At 44.1% G+C, this 15,059-nt stretch overlaps 1 protein-coding gene across 4 annotated transcripts in view; it reads left to right on the top strand.

The window, feature by feature from the left end:
* Positions 1–15,059, top strand: part of MACROD2 (mono-ADP ribosylhydrolase 2) — a 1,470,694-nt gene that overhangs the window by 273,681 nt on the left and 1,181,954 nt on the right. The gene's annotated exons all lie outside the window — the stretch shown is intronic.

The following is a 15,059-nucleotide window of genomic DNA, read 5'->3' as shown; positions in this document are numbered from 1 at the left end:
TCCTCTCTTGCAACAGATAGACTGAATTATATATCCAATGTATGTGAAGAAATTGCCTCCTTCTACTTATTTCAAGTGCTTTTGGGTGGAAAAAGGTCCACCAACAATTCATGGGAAACACTTACATAAAACTGCTCTGTCAGTTTGTGCTGGGCTGCAGCTCTGCCAAAGACATGGTTTTGAAATAGCTTCAGAAATCCTTTTTCTCCTGAGTGTTGGGATGGTGGATTCTCACTTGCTGAAACGCCTGGCTGTGCCATGGGCGAGTGGAGCCTCCTCTTCCTTGTTATTTTGGTTATGTTTGGTGTGCCTCCATGAAACAAAGATAACTCAGGTTATGTGACCCAGCTCACGGCGAGAGCCAGCTCTGTGACCTCTTGGAACGCTGAAAGCTGCAAGCCTCTGGCAGCCACCAGTGCAAACTATAATGTGAACTTAACCTCCGTCTTCCATGTGCTTGGATTCACAGCTTCCTTTGCGTTGGAAGCGTGTGTTCCATCACCTTCAGCGGAGTTCGGAGCGGGAAAGAAGCGTTTCCCCAAAGCCAGCGGAACTTTGGCATGGAGCAGATGTAGGTTGTGACCTGCCATACCCTGCTCTGATCAGGGCACAGGCTGCTGCTCTAGCACAATGTGTGCTGGAAGCCAGAGTAAAATAATAATAATAAGAACAACAACAACAATAATAATAGTATCAGCTTCCAGCTGATACACTTGAATACAACGATGCTGAAGTTGATGACACAGTTAATCTCTGTCTTTCACCTGCGATGATTCTGTGGGTTAATTTAATATTACACGGGTGAGTAAAATGATTAGCTGTACTTTGTTTAAATAAAGGTTAATAGCCGAATATGCCTGGGCATAAGCTGGATGTAGCCAAAGCGATAGGAGAGGTGAAATGCCTCGGCTGACAACGTTGTGGATGTACAGCAGAGGAATTGTAGCAGATGCCTTGGAAGCACAGGAGTAGGAGGATCCTTTCATCTTAATTAAAAATGGTCTGAATGGGCCTGAAAGGGTTGAAGAGATAACTATTACAAATTCTGAGATGGAAAAGAGACCCAACTAATTAAGAGGCTTTTGGGAAGGAAAAAAGGTAGTGAGAACCAAGGAAGTATGAATTTGATTGGCAGTGTCACTGACAATTTGAACCAGAAGGGATTCAGCAGGAAATAGGAACGATTGAATTTTTTTCTGCTCGTGTATTTCAGATACTGCTCACCTATCCAGGGTGTGATTACTGGGAGTTTGTAACGTGACAAGAGGATGAAGGAGAAAGGGATATAAAACGGCCTGAGGGGGGGGGAAAAATCGTTCTAGTTTATTCTGCTTTAGTACAATACATGTAGAATTAACAAACTGAAAGGAAATCATGATGTAAAATGAAAGAGCAAGTCAGACATAAGTTAACACGTTTAAAGGACTTGATCCAGTTGGTTTAATGTGTTTAAGAGCTTAATGTAGATCCTGATGCGTCTCAGATGAAACACTCATTGATATGCTCTGAAAGAAAATAGATGAAAGACTCAAATTTTCAAGGCAGGTATTATTTTTCTGTAGCTGTGAAATCTGACTGCCAATGCATAAAGATTTCCTGTTAAGTGAAAACAGAACAAGGGAAAGCAGAGATAAAATCTCTTCCATCAAACTCCGCTGCATCAAAGCACACAAGACAAATCTTCCTTTCACATTTGTTTAGTGAGTGTTGGTGTCTGGATCTCAGAGGAGACCTTGCTCCACATAATGTTGCCACCCTTTCTTTTTGCCAGCACTATCCCGTGGTTTTCAGGGGATAAGTGGAGTGGAAGTAAGAGCGTCCATTCCAAGTGAATAACCTCGCACTGCCCTAACCAGCCGCGGGATGGAACATGGGAACGTTACACTTCAGCCAAGGCTTCTGAGGGCTTTTGATGTCCCCCCAAAACCCTGTCACTGCCATCACACTTCAGCCCCTTTCTGCCGTGGCTCGTGGTTTTGTGCCCTGGGACAATGGAGCAGCTGCCACGTGCTGGCTCCGCGCTGCCGCCCTTTGAATCAGACACGGCGCTGGCAACGATGGCAGGCTGAGAGGTGCCCTTAGGAGGGGACAACCCTGACTCCTGAGCCTGCCTTAGTAACAGGAGCACAGGAAAGGCTGCTGAGCATCGAGTAATTCCAGGTTTAACAATATCATCCTGCATGCGTGCCTGCTTTGAATGTCTCGGGCGGCTGGAAAATCACTCTTGCTTTTGGATCGTCAAGAATTGGAACCTTTTCATTGACAGAAAATAGATCATGATTAATATGGAAATGTTTTGTTATATCGCATCCAGGCTTTTCAAAAAATATGGTAACCGGGGAGAAAACAATGTATTTACTTCAAAAGTATCTTGAGTTACTACAGTGCAGTACTTTTTCTTTTTTTTTTTTTGTCAGTAGTGACTTTTTTAGCCAGAGTCTCCACCCAGATGATCTCAGTATCTAGGTTAGATATGAGGTGACACAACAGAGAATAAGAAAACATTAGGCCTGGGAAAGGGAGAGGACATTTACATAAAGTAAATGAAGCTCTTTGATTGCACTGGGTTACACAAGATAATGGGTTAGTGTGGTCATTTCTTTGGGGAAGGATTTTATTTTTCGTTTATGAATAGGTTTAAAGAGCAGAGGACTAATGCTATGGCTCAAACTGTTCAAACTGAAAGGGAGGATTTGGCCTAATACAGTTTGATAGAAGCATCTAGGAAAATGATTCAAAAGGCTTTTTCTGAATTCCTTTGATCATGTAGCTTTCAAAACATAATCAAACTGCTCTGTGGTTCTAAAGTAGGGCATTATCAAAGAACATGTGCTGCATAACATCTTGCTTCCCTGTAGTCAACCAACTGCGTCACTTGGCCTTCACTTGGAAGGACGTGACACGAGCCTGTATGGTTTGTCTCAGTTTTTCTTGTTTGTTTTTTACACCCTTAACGTGTTGCCTTGATAGAAGAAGAGGTGCCCCCTCACACTTGGGGGAGTGTCACAGCAGCTCTGGGGGTGTCACTGCGGCACTGAGAGCATTGCAATGCCACCTGCGTGGAACACTCACGTCCTCGCTGTCAGCACTCCCAGATCTGGGCTTCAGCTGCCTTTTACATATCCTTGTGGTTTCCAGCTCTGTTCTCCCCACAGACTCTTTTCCTGTGTGCTCCTGCACAGCCAAGCATCCTGAGCACCTAACCATGTCTGTGTGACACAGCTTTCTTTGCCTTGCTGTCCCCTGGGCTGCTTCCAGCCTCTGGGGACAAGAGGTGTTTACACTCCCTGTCGCAGCTCTTGCTCGGCAGGCAGGACGGTGTTCCTGCTTGGATCTTGCAGCTGGAAATCACAGCCCTCTGCAGGAACGACCTCTGTGTCTCGGGTGTTTAATTCATGCATTAAATAGAAAGCTCTCTTGTGCTTGCTTCAGTTTTGTGAACTCACCACATGAAAGGGATTCTTTGCACTCAGGAGATCCCGTGGGCATTGATCCACAGCCCTTATCTGTGCACATAGTTGCTCTGGGAGAACAGAAGAGTAGGAAAGCTTGTCCTTTAGTACAATCCAGACTAGCAGGTATGTTTGTGTTCTTGGTGGACGTGTTTGTCTGATTGCCTGGGTGAGATAGTAGGTTTGTAGATAGTCTGTATCCAGCATTCAGGCGTGTTTGCCAGAGATAGCTCGCTGATCCTGCCTGTCTCCAAAGTAAATGAGTCTCTTTTCAGTTCCTTTCAGCAACACGGAATTTGGGGATTTCTGAAATGCTACGCTGGGCTCTGCTTTGGAAATAATCCAATGCAAGTTCTGTAATTTGTTGGAGCTGGTGAGCAAAGGGTCAGATGTGGGTGATTTAGGAAGTGTAGCAGTTATTTTGATGAGGAAATTGGGGACCACTGTCATGGGAATATTTGGGCAAATTTCCAGAGACACAGAAGAAGCATTTATTTATCTTAAGGTACTGTGCTGTTCATCATTTAGCAACTGAAGATCAAGCACTAATCTGAAGATCAGTCGAGCCTTAGCTGTGCAGTACCACACACCTGATGCTGCACTGGGGGCTCTGCTGGCTCCAGACTCAGGTGGCTCTTCATCCCTGAGGTCGAGCTGGCTCAGCACAAGGAGAACCAGTGGGTGACACTAATTCCACACACTGGGACCAGTCTTGTCCAAAGGATTACATCCTCTTCTCAGAGGTTGGAACCAGCCTGTCCCACTGTGTCCAGAGGGCTGTTGCCAGAGAGTGCTGATCCATCCGCTCTGACATTTCCAGACGTGTGTTACCTATTTTCAGTCATCGTGTTGCATCAGGGTGTTGCAGACTGTGTCTGACTTATGACTGGGTATGATTATCTTTGCCTGACTCCCTTTTCTTTCAACTCTGCCAAGCACAGATACTACCAGGCATTTCAGTCCCTACCCTATGACATGCCCTCCTGAGGTATTTTTGGGGTAGAGGGCAAATGAGATGCGTTCCACAAATAAACCTTATGGTGCAGTGGAATGGGGAAGGCCCTGAAATGACATGCACCTCACATCACCTCCATCAGATAGCATCACAAAGGAGCTGAGCTGCAGCGTCAGATCCCTCCTAATTGAAGGGATATCACTCGAGACTCTTTTCCTTGAAGACTACCCACATGTTTTCTTTGAGATCCAATCAGGAGATCCTTGACAGAGGAGAGCAGCTGAGCAGATGCCTTTGTAATCTCTCTGGCTGTCTAAAGTCATCAAAGGCGTGAACTTCTATATAAAACAACCCCAAAACCCACAGCATTTTGCCTGTGTTAATTTTTTGCATTGCATGTCTGCCTAAATTAAAACATGACAATTCTCTGTATGGCCAAGACAACGAAACCACACCAACCCTGACTTACTCAGACTACCGAGCATGGTCAGAAAAAATCATGATGTGGGATTTTTTTTTTTTTTGGCAAAAAATAAAAAAAAAATTAAGAAGGCTCTCTGATGGGCGATACCTTGATTTGACTTGGTTGAAGAGCCCCCCTTCAAAGTATTGATCTCTGAACATGGTTTGTGGGCAAGGAAAGGAGCTTAACAGGGTCCCATCTGACTCTGCAAGAAAGGGAAACCTTGCACCACCTGTCTTCGACTCAACAAAGCACAGCCTGAGTTTTATCTAAGCTGTGGGGAAATCCTGACATTTCTGCTTTATTGCTTCACTGAAATGGGGAAAAAACCAAAAAAATCTTTTGAAAAGCAATCTTTTATCTTATTTGGCAGGTATGGCCAAGTTCTGCCACTAAATTTCCCAAACATAGTTTATGTAATCACATGGTGCAACTCCTTGTTAGCAGAGGTAGATGCTGTGTATGTGTCAACATATGGCTTGCATATATTATAGTGAAGGAGATCTTCCCTCATGTGGACTTCTCCCCTCTCCTGGGCTGTGCCATGAGTAGGAGTCCAGAGCAGGATCCATTATTGCAACCCTACTGTAAAGCTCAGACAAGGCTTTTCTTGGCTTCTTTTCTCCCCTTTAGGATAAAACATGGGACTATTTTTGAGCAGTGAAGAAGCACACACAGTTGTCCTCTCCTGGCTTGTTAGGCACCAAGTCTCAGAAAATGTTGCAGGACTGTAGAAAAGATCTCCTGTCATCCTCTGCCTAAAGAACCCCGTCTATTAAAACATAAAGCTTCTTGGTTGTTATTAAATGTTCCCAAGGGAAATGATTGTGTGAACCAGAAACCGCCGTTTTCCCAACAGAACCCTTGGAGAATTTCTGAGAGTTTTATCTTCCATGACTCGGATGCACTGCCATAAATTTGGTTGCTCCCTGATCGGCTCTGAGCACGAACACAACTTCCATAAAACTTCCCCTCTGTGGTGGTTTTTTCCCGGCTTCACAGAAGGGAGGCAGCGTGTTGTATGCCGTGAACACTTCCCGTGCTCTGGAAGGAAATCTCCTGTGCTCAGCGTTTGCGTGTCCTTACCTGGCTCCCAGCTGTGTGTGTGAGAGCGGGGCTGCTGCCTCAGCTCTGGGAACGGGCAGGTTTGGGCACGCCTGGGACTGACAGGCTCCGCTCTGTTTTGCAAGCCGGAATTGGGGAAGGATCTCCCATTTCTTGGCTTGGCTGTTCCTCTCTGTAGCAAGCCTCATTTTTCCCAGGCAGGCTGTTCAAATGTGCTAATGAGCCTGCAGAGGATACAAACTCGGGGCTCCCGTGGCTGCACATTTTCTGGTTCAAAAGCTGCTTCTGGTGGCAGGCCCAGGTACAGCACTGCACTTTCCCTGCCCACACCCAGGATGCTCAGCTGCTTCGCCGCTGTAACCAGCGCTGGCTGACACCTGGATATTAAAATATTTGGCCTAATGTACTTTTTTGTTAAATGCTTAATGTGCTTTCTGTACCAAACCAGCGTTAGCAGCTTCTTCCAAAGTGGAGCACAACAAACCAGTGTGGCACGTTGCTCAGTAATAATCTTCCTTTCAGACTACAAAGTTAGTCAAAGCCATTGCAGCTACACTCAGGACCCACTTGCTGCACCTACATTCATTGCATCTTGCCCTGTGCCACCTTCCCTGCACGGAGCGAGCTCTCTGGGATAAGGGATCTTTGGAGCCTCACAGATGTCCTCTATAAATTTAGTTTCAGGGGAAAAAAAGAAGGTGTTCCTCTGGTAGAGCTCTTCTTTCCCATGGCACAGACATTGTCTCCAGCACAAATGGACACCTGCCAAGTTGTCTGTTATCCTCATGATCTGAGCAGCCTGAAGTGGCTCCTGACTTCATGCCTCAGTAACACGTGTGACTGGCTGGATGGGGTGTCCCAGCTCCTTGCCTCGTCCCTGATGCCTGGGGGGAATGGGAGGCAGGGGAGAAGGTGTGACTATTCCCATCACGATGCCTTCAGTCCCCTCAGGCCCCTGGTGGGCAGCAGGAGGTGTACAAATCAAATTTTGGAAGGTAGGCGGTGGCTTTTCTTCCCCCTATTTTTATAATCCCACCTTAATCACAAAGTCAGTACTGTGTGTGCTGCCACTGGTACACTCTGGGCTGTTCACAGCCACAGAAATATTTGGCTTTGGAAAGCTGAGGACTTTGAGATATTGTGCCAGATTCCTGAAAAAAATAACAAGGAAAATAACGAGGTGATTTTAATGGCAACAAACCACATCGACTGTGCTTAATTCTGTAGCATTTTACTTCATTTTTTTTTTTTAAAGAAATTTTCCAATGGAAAATTCCTGATTTTTTTTGATTGCAATATTTTCCAGAAATGCTTTGCCCAGCTCAGTTCAAAAACAAAATGTTCAATAAAATCAAAGACCCAGTGGGTGTTTGTACTTCTGTGGTTTCACGGGAAAACTTGATGACTTCATTTTTTTTTGTTGTTTTTTGTAGCTCTGCAGAGCTTTATTTTTGCAGTGTACCTGTCATTTAGGGCCCTTTCTCAGCTGTGGTAGAAAAGAAAATTCACAGCTTCATTAAATTGGCAACATGGTTCTTGTTTTGTCACCTATTTGAAAGTGTGAAATCATTTTTGGCAGGAAAAAGAAAAAAAAATAATGCTTGACTATTTCTTAAAAAGAAGCATTAAACTTCCCCTGTGAACGCCATGAGTTTGTGGGGCTAACCAGATCTGCGCCACTTAAAAACAAGGACGTTGGGGTTTTTTCATCCATCAAGATGAATTTACCTACATTTCAATAACTCTTTGCTGACTTGGAGTGTTGCATTAAGCGTCATTTATAAAAATATTGTTTCTCCAACCCTCTCCTTAAGTGGGCAGAAAGCAGCAAGTGCAGGATAGTTGTGCTTGTCCCCAGAAAGTCTATCCAGGTGAATTCGGATCCCTGAAGCATCCATCTGGAGTGAGGCAATAGCTCATCTGGACAAAGCTCAGGAGATAAGACCAACTCCAGTTGTTACTGTCAGGAGTTTTGTCCTAATCCCTCCATTCCCTGATGTCTCTTCTCCCAGCTCCCACACCGTGGCTGCTCTCTGTAGTGTTCTTTGAACTGCATTGGGTACAAGAGGGGTCAGAGCACAGCCTCATGTGAATCACTCTTGCTCCTTGAAATGAATTAGAGATGGACTTACCTGTTCACCTGCTCTTCACTCGCCCATGGAGGAACGGCTGCTAAACACACTCAGTGAGGGGTTTTTTGATTTCTTGGAGTCTCTGATATATCACTAAATACTGAACTCAAAAAGAGCCTTAAACAACAAAGGAAAGTGAATTGATTTCAAACATCAGCACAAAACCCCTTCTTTGCTTTGTTAAGGATTTTAAGGGAATAGGAACGATTTTTTGAGGGGTCTGATTTTACCTCCTGCAATGAAATGAAGAGAGAGAAAGAAAAGTTTCCTTGCAGAAGTTGAGTGCTGTCTGTAGTGTAAATTAGATGCATGAGTAGCTTGTGAATAAAAAGAGAGTGAGTGTCTAGTGAACACACCGCTCTAAACAGACAAGAACGCACCATGTGTTTCAGTTAAGAGTGTGAATAACTCCAATATAAACTCTGGATAAATGGCAGAGCAAAGTGCACCAACAATATGTAAATGCAAGTAGAAGTCTTTGCAGGGATGACAGCCCTTCTGTATTTGAGATTAATGCAATTTATTAATATGACGTCTACAGTCTAGAGTATGTTCCAGCCATCTGTAACATTCGGAGATGCGGGTTCAGAATGATTTCTTCTCTCTCCATGCAATGGCATTATAAAACGTCTCTCCAACACTTCTGGCATTGGAGTGTGTGTGGCCTACAGTCAAAGTGCAGTAGCTTGGAAAAAAAAAAAAAGAGAAGTGTGATGTTTATTAGGTCTAATTGTGCGTAATTTTAAAAGCTGTTTGACATCTAAGGAGGGGTAAATGTTTTCACACTTCCCGCGTTCAAACACGACACTCTGTGTTCACACCAATTACACCGCTGTATCCTGGGCTGTGACCTTTTCTTTAGTTTTCAAGTTTCTCCTTTCTATTAATTTATATCCTGGATCTTAAGTAGATACCCGGCTTAAAAATTTCGTAAAGCACGGGATTTTTCTGTGCCTGTACTGGTTTACAAGGTGTTAAGCAAGGTGAAGGTGGTTTTGGAATGAAGGTGCCTTAGCATCCTTCTTAAACCTAAAATTCAAATTAGATTCACATCTGTACAGAGTAATACTTGGCAAAGAAAAATTTCAAATTTCAAAGCATGTGTACGGTTGAGGTTCACTTATTATTCATTGTACAAATTGTACTTACGTGCTGGATCATTAAGTGTTGGGTTTTATTGCAGAAAAGCTTGGGATTTCCTTCTGTGTTATAAGGAACCGGCATTTATTTGCTTTTGAATGCAAGTAGGATCTTTCTTCCTCGGATTTTCATATCTGATCCAAGAATTTATATTTTAATATCTACATAATAATGTTTCTGTTTAGATTTGTATCTCTTCTGAATGGAATAAAGAACAGGGATGTGATTGTAACAGGTTTTACATATGCTATGCATACTTTAAGAAAGGAAGGAGGAAAGAATGTCAGATTAAAAAAAAACAAAAACAACAACAACACAACCACAAAGGGATAATGACAAAAGTTTGTAACGAAATTTAGGAGTGGTTGTAAGTTGTTGAGTCTGGGGCATTGAGCTTCTGAGGGTTCCTTGTCTTAGTCCCTCAAATAATTATTTTAATTCTCAGTCACAGCCAGTAACCTCCAAGAAGTGCTCGTGCGCTCTCCCATTCTGGCATAACAAACTCCACGGGTCCTTTGGAATAATGATTTTGTTTGAATGGTATTTTCTCACTTGGGTTCTTCCCCAGTTGCTTTCTCCTTTGAGTGTGGGCAGGTGGAATGGAACTGAGGAAGCAGAAGTGACTGAACGCTGCTGGTGGCTGCAGCTGCAGCAGGGAGGGATTTTTAAGGAAGCAGGTGGCTGTCTGCCAGCAGGGGAAATAAAATCCCTCCCTCGAGGGCACACAGAGCACCTCCTGACTTGGATGGCAGAGTGTGAACGAGGGGCAGAGCTGTCCTGTGCAAAGGGTGGGAAGAGTCCAGCAGGGAGTGAACGAGAACCGAAAATCCAGCAAATGGGCTTTGGGTGTGTAGACAAACAGCAGATGAAGTTCTTAGTTTGGTTTTCACCTCTCAGAATAAGAAGGCAGCCTGAAGAAAAAGGACAGGAAAAAAGGACAGCTAAATGCAGGAATGAAGAGGTATTCATACGATATACTTAATTAAAAGTTCACCTTCTGTGGCAGGGTTCAGATGGAAACCTAGAGCAGGGGGGAGGAAAGGAGACTACGTGAGTATTAAGGACATTCTGTTATACAGAGCAGTAGTTGGTCTAAAGGCAAGGAAAGAGGCTAGCTAGGAGTTGTCACATCTTCCACGAAAAACAGGAAGAGGAAATCGTATAAGAGAGAGGATGGAGCAATGGATGCAGAATCGCCAGGAGGAAAGGCAGCTGTGTAGTACAATACTGATGAAAATGGCAGGTTAGGTAGTGGGGCCTGTGGAAGAACATCAAGTTGCATTAGTGAACAGAAAAACCCTCTTCCTTCTGCTTTAAATGAGCCCAGCAGTTTTCCTCGCAAGCCTCTTCTTCAAAACCGAAAATAATGAGGGGTTAAAAGGTCCCAGTGCATTCAGGGAGCAGCAGAAAGCAGTTCATTTTGGAGCCCATCCAAAAACATTCCGTCAGTCTGGGGGTGTGGCGGCGTGACCGTGGCTGAGGGGGATCGGTGCAGGTCAGCAGCAGGAAGAGGAGAAGGGGTGATGTGGAGGGAAACAAGGTGGGAAGGGAGAGACAGCAAAATGTTTTTGATGGGAAAAAGCCCAAATTTCTCAGGGCTACCTGTAGTCTTAAGTTTGTCAGGCCATGACAATGAGTGTCTTCAGCAAACACTAGATGGAAACCTTAACTGTTTTTGAAGAGTAAAAAACATAGAAGCATGGATCTGTCAAATTGTAGCATCTGACGTAGGAAAATAAATATCACATACCCACAGAGGCCGAGGAAACATTAAAAAATAGAGCACCACTGAAAAAAGCCAGGCCCAGGAGATGAGTGCAGTGGGTGGCACAACCTGCATGACCAAACGGGCAAGCTCTGAAATACAGGTTAAAAATTGCTCAGTTATGAATTGGAGAACAACTTGAAACCCTCCATCTTCTGGCCTAACAGAAAGGATGTTCCCTTTCTTTTTTTTTTCCCCTTGAAGGATAGAAATCTTTTGGTCCTCATGACAGAAATGTCAGTGTTGCAATAATAAACCACTGACAAACAAATGGGACTTGCCACGGATTCCGTGGGACCGCAGGAAATATTGTCCGTGTAGTTATTTGCTGAAGCAGATATTAAGTGATCCATTTCTCCTGCTGTTTTCCAGGTGACATTTTAATGCTGGCCCCTGACAGCTGCGTGCTTTAAAAAAAATAACAATAAAAGCAGTCTTAGTAATGTATGAAAAAATATGGAAGTGGCTTATTTAGACCACACAAGTACGAAAAGCATCTTGGTTAACAGGAACGCTAACTTAAGTGGCACCGGTGGGAGCTCAGAGAATATTAAAAAAGGATGTTCTTATTGGGCAGCTTGTGGACTAAAACACAATATTTAATAGTGCCTCTTCCACACATAAAAACTTAATGAGAAAAGCTTGTGTGGAAGTCTAGAAGAGGGTGTTTTAGGAGCGTGTGTGTTTTCACACCCCATTCTCTTGTTAGACTCGTGGATTTCAGTTATTTTCGAATCACTGAAATGCTGTATCAGATATAAGTATCAAATATTTTCCTGTTAAAGGAGTCTTGTTGCCAAGAGGCAACCAGATAAGAAATGGGAAAGACCTTAAATAGCTGTTTGAGATTCATTTATGCAGCGCTGAAAAGCCACAGAGAAAGTTTAAAAAGAAATTATTTAGAGTCCCATAAAAATAAGTAAGGTTTGTTATGATAGGAAAATCGTTCCTATATAATGCTCATTCCACACTCCATTTGATACAATTTCAGTGCTGTGCTATCTTAGCGTCATTATTTCGTGGTTAAGAGGGTTCTCAAGCAAAGCCCAGTAAAAGTTGGGTGGGTCTCTACTTTTCCAGGGGATCAGTAGACTTGAACTTAGCAAATTCCCAGGACATTGCAACTGTTACACTTATTTAGTTTTGGTTTTTTGTTGGTCTCCAGAAGGGAAGAGAAGCATCTCATGTCTTGCATTAGATAGTTTTGCTGTGATAGACACTATGTTTGATTTAACCAGTTGGCTTCTGGCAGAATAAAGGTGATTTTTTTTATAAGAGTTTGTGGCTGCAAGCAGTGGGAGGGGATAGAGCCTGTCAGTGGGACAGGGCCAGTTCCCACCTCTGGCTGATCAGCAGCTTCTCGCTGGGGGATAATCAGCAGCATCTGTGCTTGCCCACCTGAAGGCCATCAAAGTTTATTTAAGAGTCAGGGCTGTGGGGCAGGGTGGCTGCAGCAGGAATCTCTGGTGGAGGGAAGGATGGTGCAGCTTTGTGTGGGCTCTGGCCTGGAAGGATTTGGGGGTAAGTTGATTGAAAGTCAGTTAATTCCTGAATCTTCACTTTTGGTACTGGGTTTTGAGTTTGGGCTTTGTTTGGTTCGTTGCTTTCTTCTCTTTTTTGGCTATGATAGAGATTTTTTCCGATTTTTCAGTCAATTCCTATTACCCTTTCTCTGACCTTTGTTCAGGAATAGCACGTGTGACGTGGTCATGGCAGCAAGGATGGGATGTTTTTTCCCTCAGGGTCTCTGTTAGCCCTCTACCCATTGTTCCAGAGGTTATTTTGATTCTCATCTTTATAGATTCATTTGTTTGTGACATTCTGTGCATTAGGAGATTTTACTTCCCTCTGAAAACTAATTTCAGACGCTGAAACCAGTAGATTCTCGATTTCCCAACAGTACAGCAGGAGAGATTAGAAAGAAAGCAAACCACTACTGAGGGACCAAGGTACTCTTACCTAACTAATCAGTATTCAACCATTAGTCCTGTTCCTTTCCAGAAAACAAAATCCCTTCCTTCAAGGTTGCAGCTAAAAGCTGTTCACATACCCAGATGGCTTATGGGCATTGCCACGACTTGGGAATTGAGTTATTCTTTATACGGAGTTCCATTTTTCTTCTTTCCTGAGTTGTATTTGCATAACTGATGGTGGGGGTGTGCTGGGAATGTGCTTCGCCTGATCCCTCCTTCTTTTTCCCCGTGGCCACCAGCACTGCCTGAGAACAGTAACGATATTTCAAGTGCCTGGCAGGTGTTCGCTGGTTTATACGTGAGAGAGACTTTTCCTCTGAAAACAGGTTTTCATCATTGGTGCTTGGCGTCACTGATGGCTCGTCAGTGGGAAAAGAAAGAGTTCAACGTGGCTGTGATGAATGAATTTGAAAATACATGATGTTGCCTAGGAAGGCTTTAGAAGCAGCATTGCCTGGGTAGATTATGGTGTGGCTACCGGCGTTTTGCGTGTTACAGTAATAAATGCAGATGCTCCATCTCTATCTCCATTACACACACTGGCATCTGCCACAACCATTATATTTACTCACCAAAAAAGAGCTTTTTTTTTTTCCCAGCGCCCTTGGTGGTGCACAGCTCCTTTATGGAATGAGTCTTTTTCCACGTTACCCACGTTTATTAATGGCTCCAGCAGAACTTCTCTGGTTTCTCTCAGTTCTGAAATTTAACGTGCTCACCTGCAGCCCATTGTAATTCAGGTCACTGCAGGGAAATGGAAGCTCAACATTTGCAAATAGACTCTGTTTCACTGAGTGTGATGGATGTGGATATAGATTCCCTGTATACTGAATAGGGAGCACGTAAAAGCAAGGATTCTGCCTTGCACTGAGCGTGATGGATGTGAGACTTGAATGCCTGGATACTGGAAACACGCTCTGCTGGAATGGACAGGTAGAGCACTTCTCATCTCTACTGCATTCCCATCTACACTACTCATTTGCTTTGGGGCCTGCTGAGTGCCAGATTGCAAGTCTAGTTGAGGGGGAATTCAGTGAGAATCTAAAACCCAGGATTTGTGGGCCACTAAATGAGACAACACGGGGAATATCAAGGAGCAGCTGTTACCTGTGCTCAAAAAAAAAAAAAAAAGACTTAAGAAATAAATAAAGGATGTTTGTTGGGGTTCAGAGTTCATTTTCTAGAAGGCACCAGTTGCTGGCAGTGCAGGACAGCCTGCTCTGCTTTCCCCACTTCCCTGCTGGCCACGCAGGAGCTGAAGGGACCATGGCTGATGGGTCATGGTCCGAGTTTCTTACAGCTCAGCCTGGAACTGAGCAATCTTCCTTGGAAAATGCCTGTGCAATCTCTTTCTCATAGTGAGAGGAGACCCGGTGACAGGAAGGGAACAAGGGACTGGTTCTGTCCCTGGTGTGGGCTTCTTGTTGTAGCATCTTTGGACTCACAAAGGCCAGGCCTTTCCTGCCCTACAGCTCAGGCTGGAGAAGCCAAACACTTCCCAGTTTCCACTGGAAAAAGTGAAAGCACAGCAACTCTGAGAAAAGCCCGCTGGCTTTCATTTGGGGAAGTAAATAGAGATTGTGGGGCTGTTTGGGAATAGAAGACTGATCTAGAATCAATATCCATACCCTCTGAGAGAGACCTTTAATAACTGTCAAAGTCCAGGACAGAGCAGAAAGACTGGTACTAAAGGGATGTGTAAGCAGGGAATGGCAAAGGATTCAAAGAGCTCCTCAGTTTGTCAAGAATTAAACTGTAGACTCTTCTCCCTGGCCATCCCAAGGGCTTTCCCGCTATCCCTGCACATGCTGTTGCCAGCCAGGCATCATGGCCCTTTAAAGGTAAAAATGGCCCAAACAGCAGAAGCATTAGTGTGGAGTTGGAAGGAGGAAAAAGTGAAAGATAATTGATTCAGAAGAGGAGAGGGAGTTGCAGAAGCTCAGCTGCTCTGAAACAGCAACTCAATTTTATTACGTGGAGTAGATTGCAATTCTCAGTGACACACCTCTGCTTCTCTTCTGACTTGAGTTGCTGCAGTCAGTCTGATAAAATACTAAAAAAATTACTTTTCAGGCCCTCAGGGGGTGACAGGGGGCTGTTGGGATTTACAGTGT

The sequence above is a fragment of the Myiozetetes cayanensis genome, unplaced genomic scaffold (genome assembly GCF_022539395.1).
Source record: "Myiozetetes cayanensis isolate MyiCay16 unplaced genomic scaffold, myiCay2020 scf2-11, whole genome shotgun sequence".
Classification (NCBI taxonomy): domain Eukaryota; kingdom Metazoa; phylum Chordata; class Aves; order Passeriformes; family Tyrannidae; genus Myiozetetes; species Myiozetetes cayanensis.
This window is presented reverse-complemented; position numbering and strand designations above follow the sequence as displayed.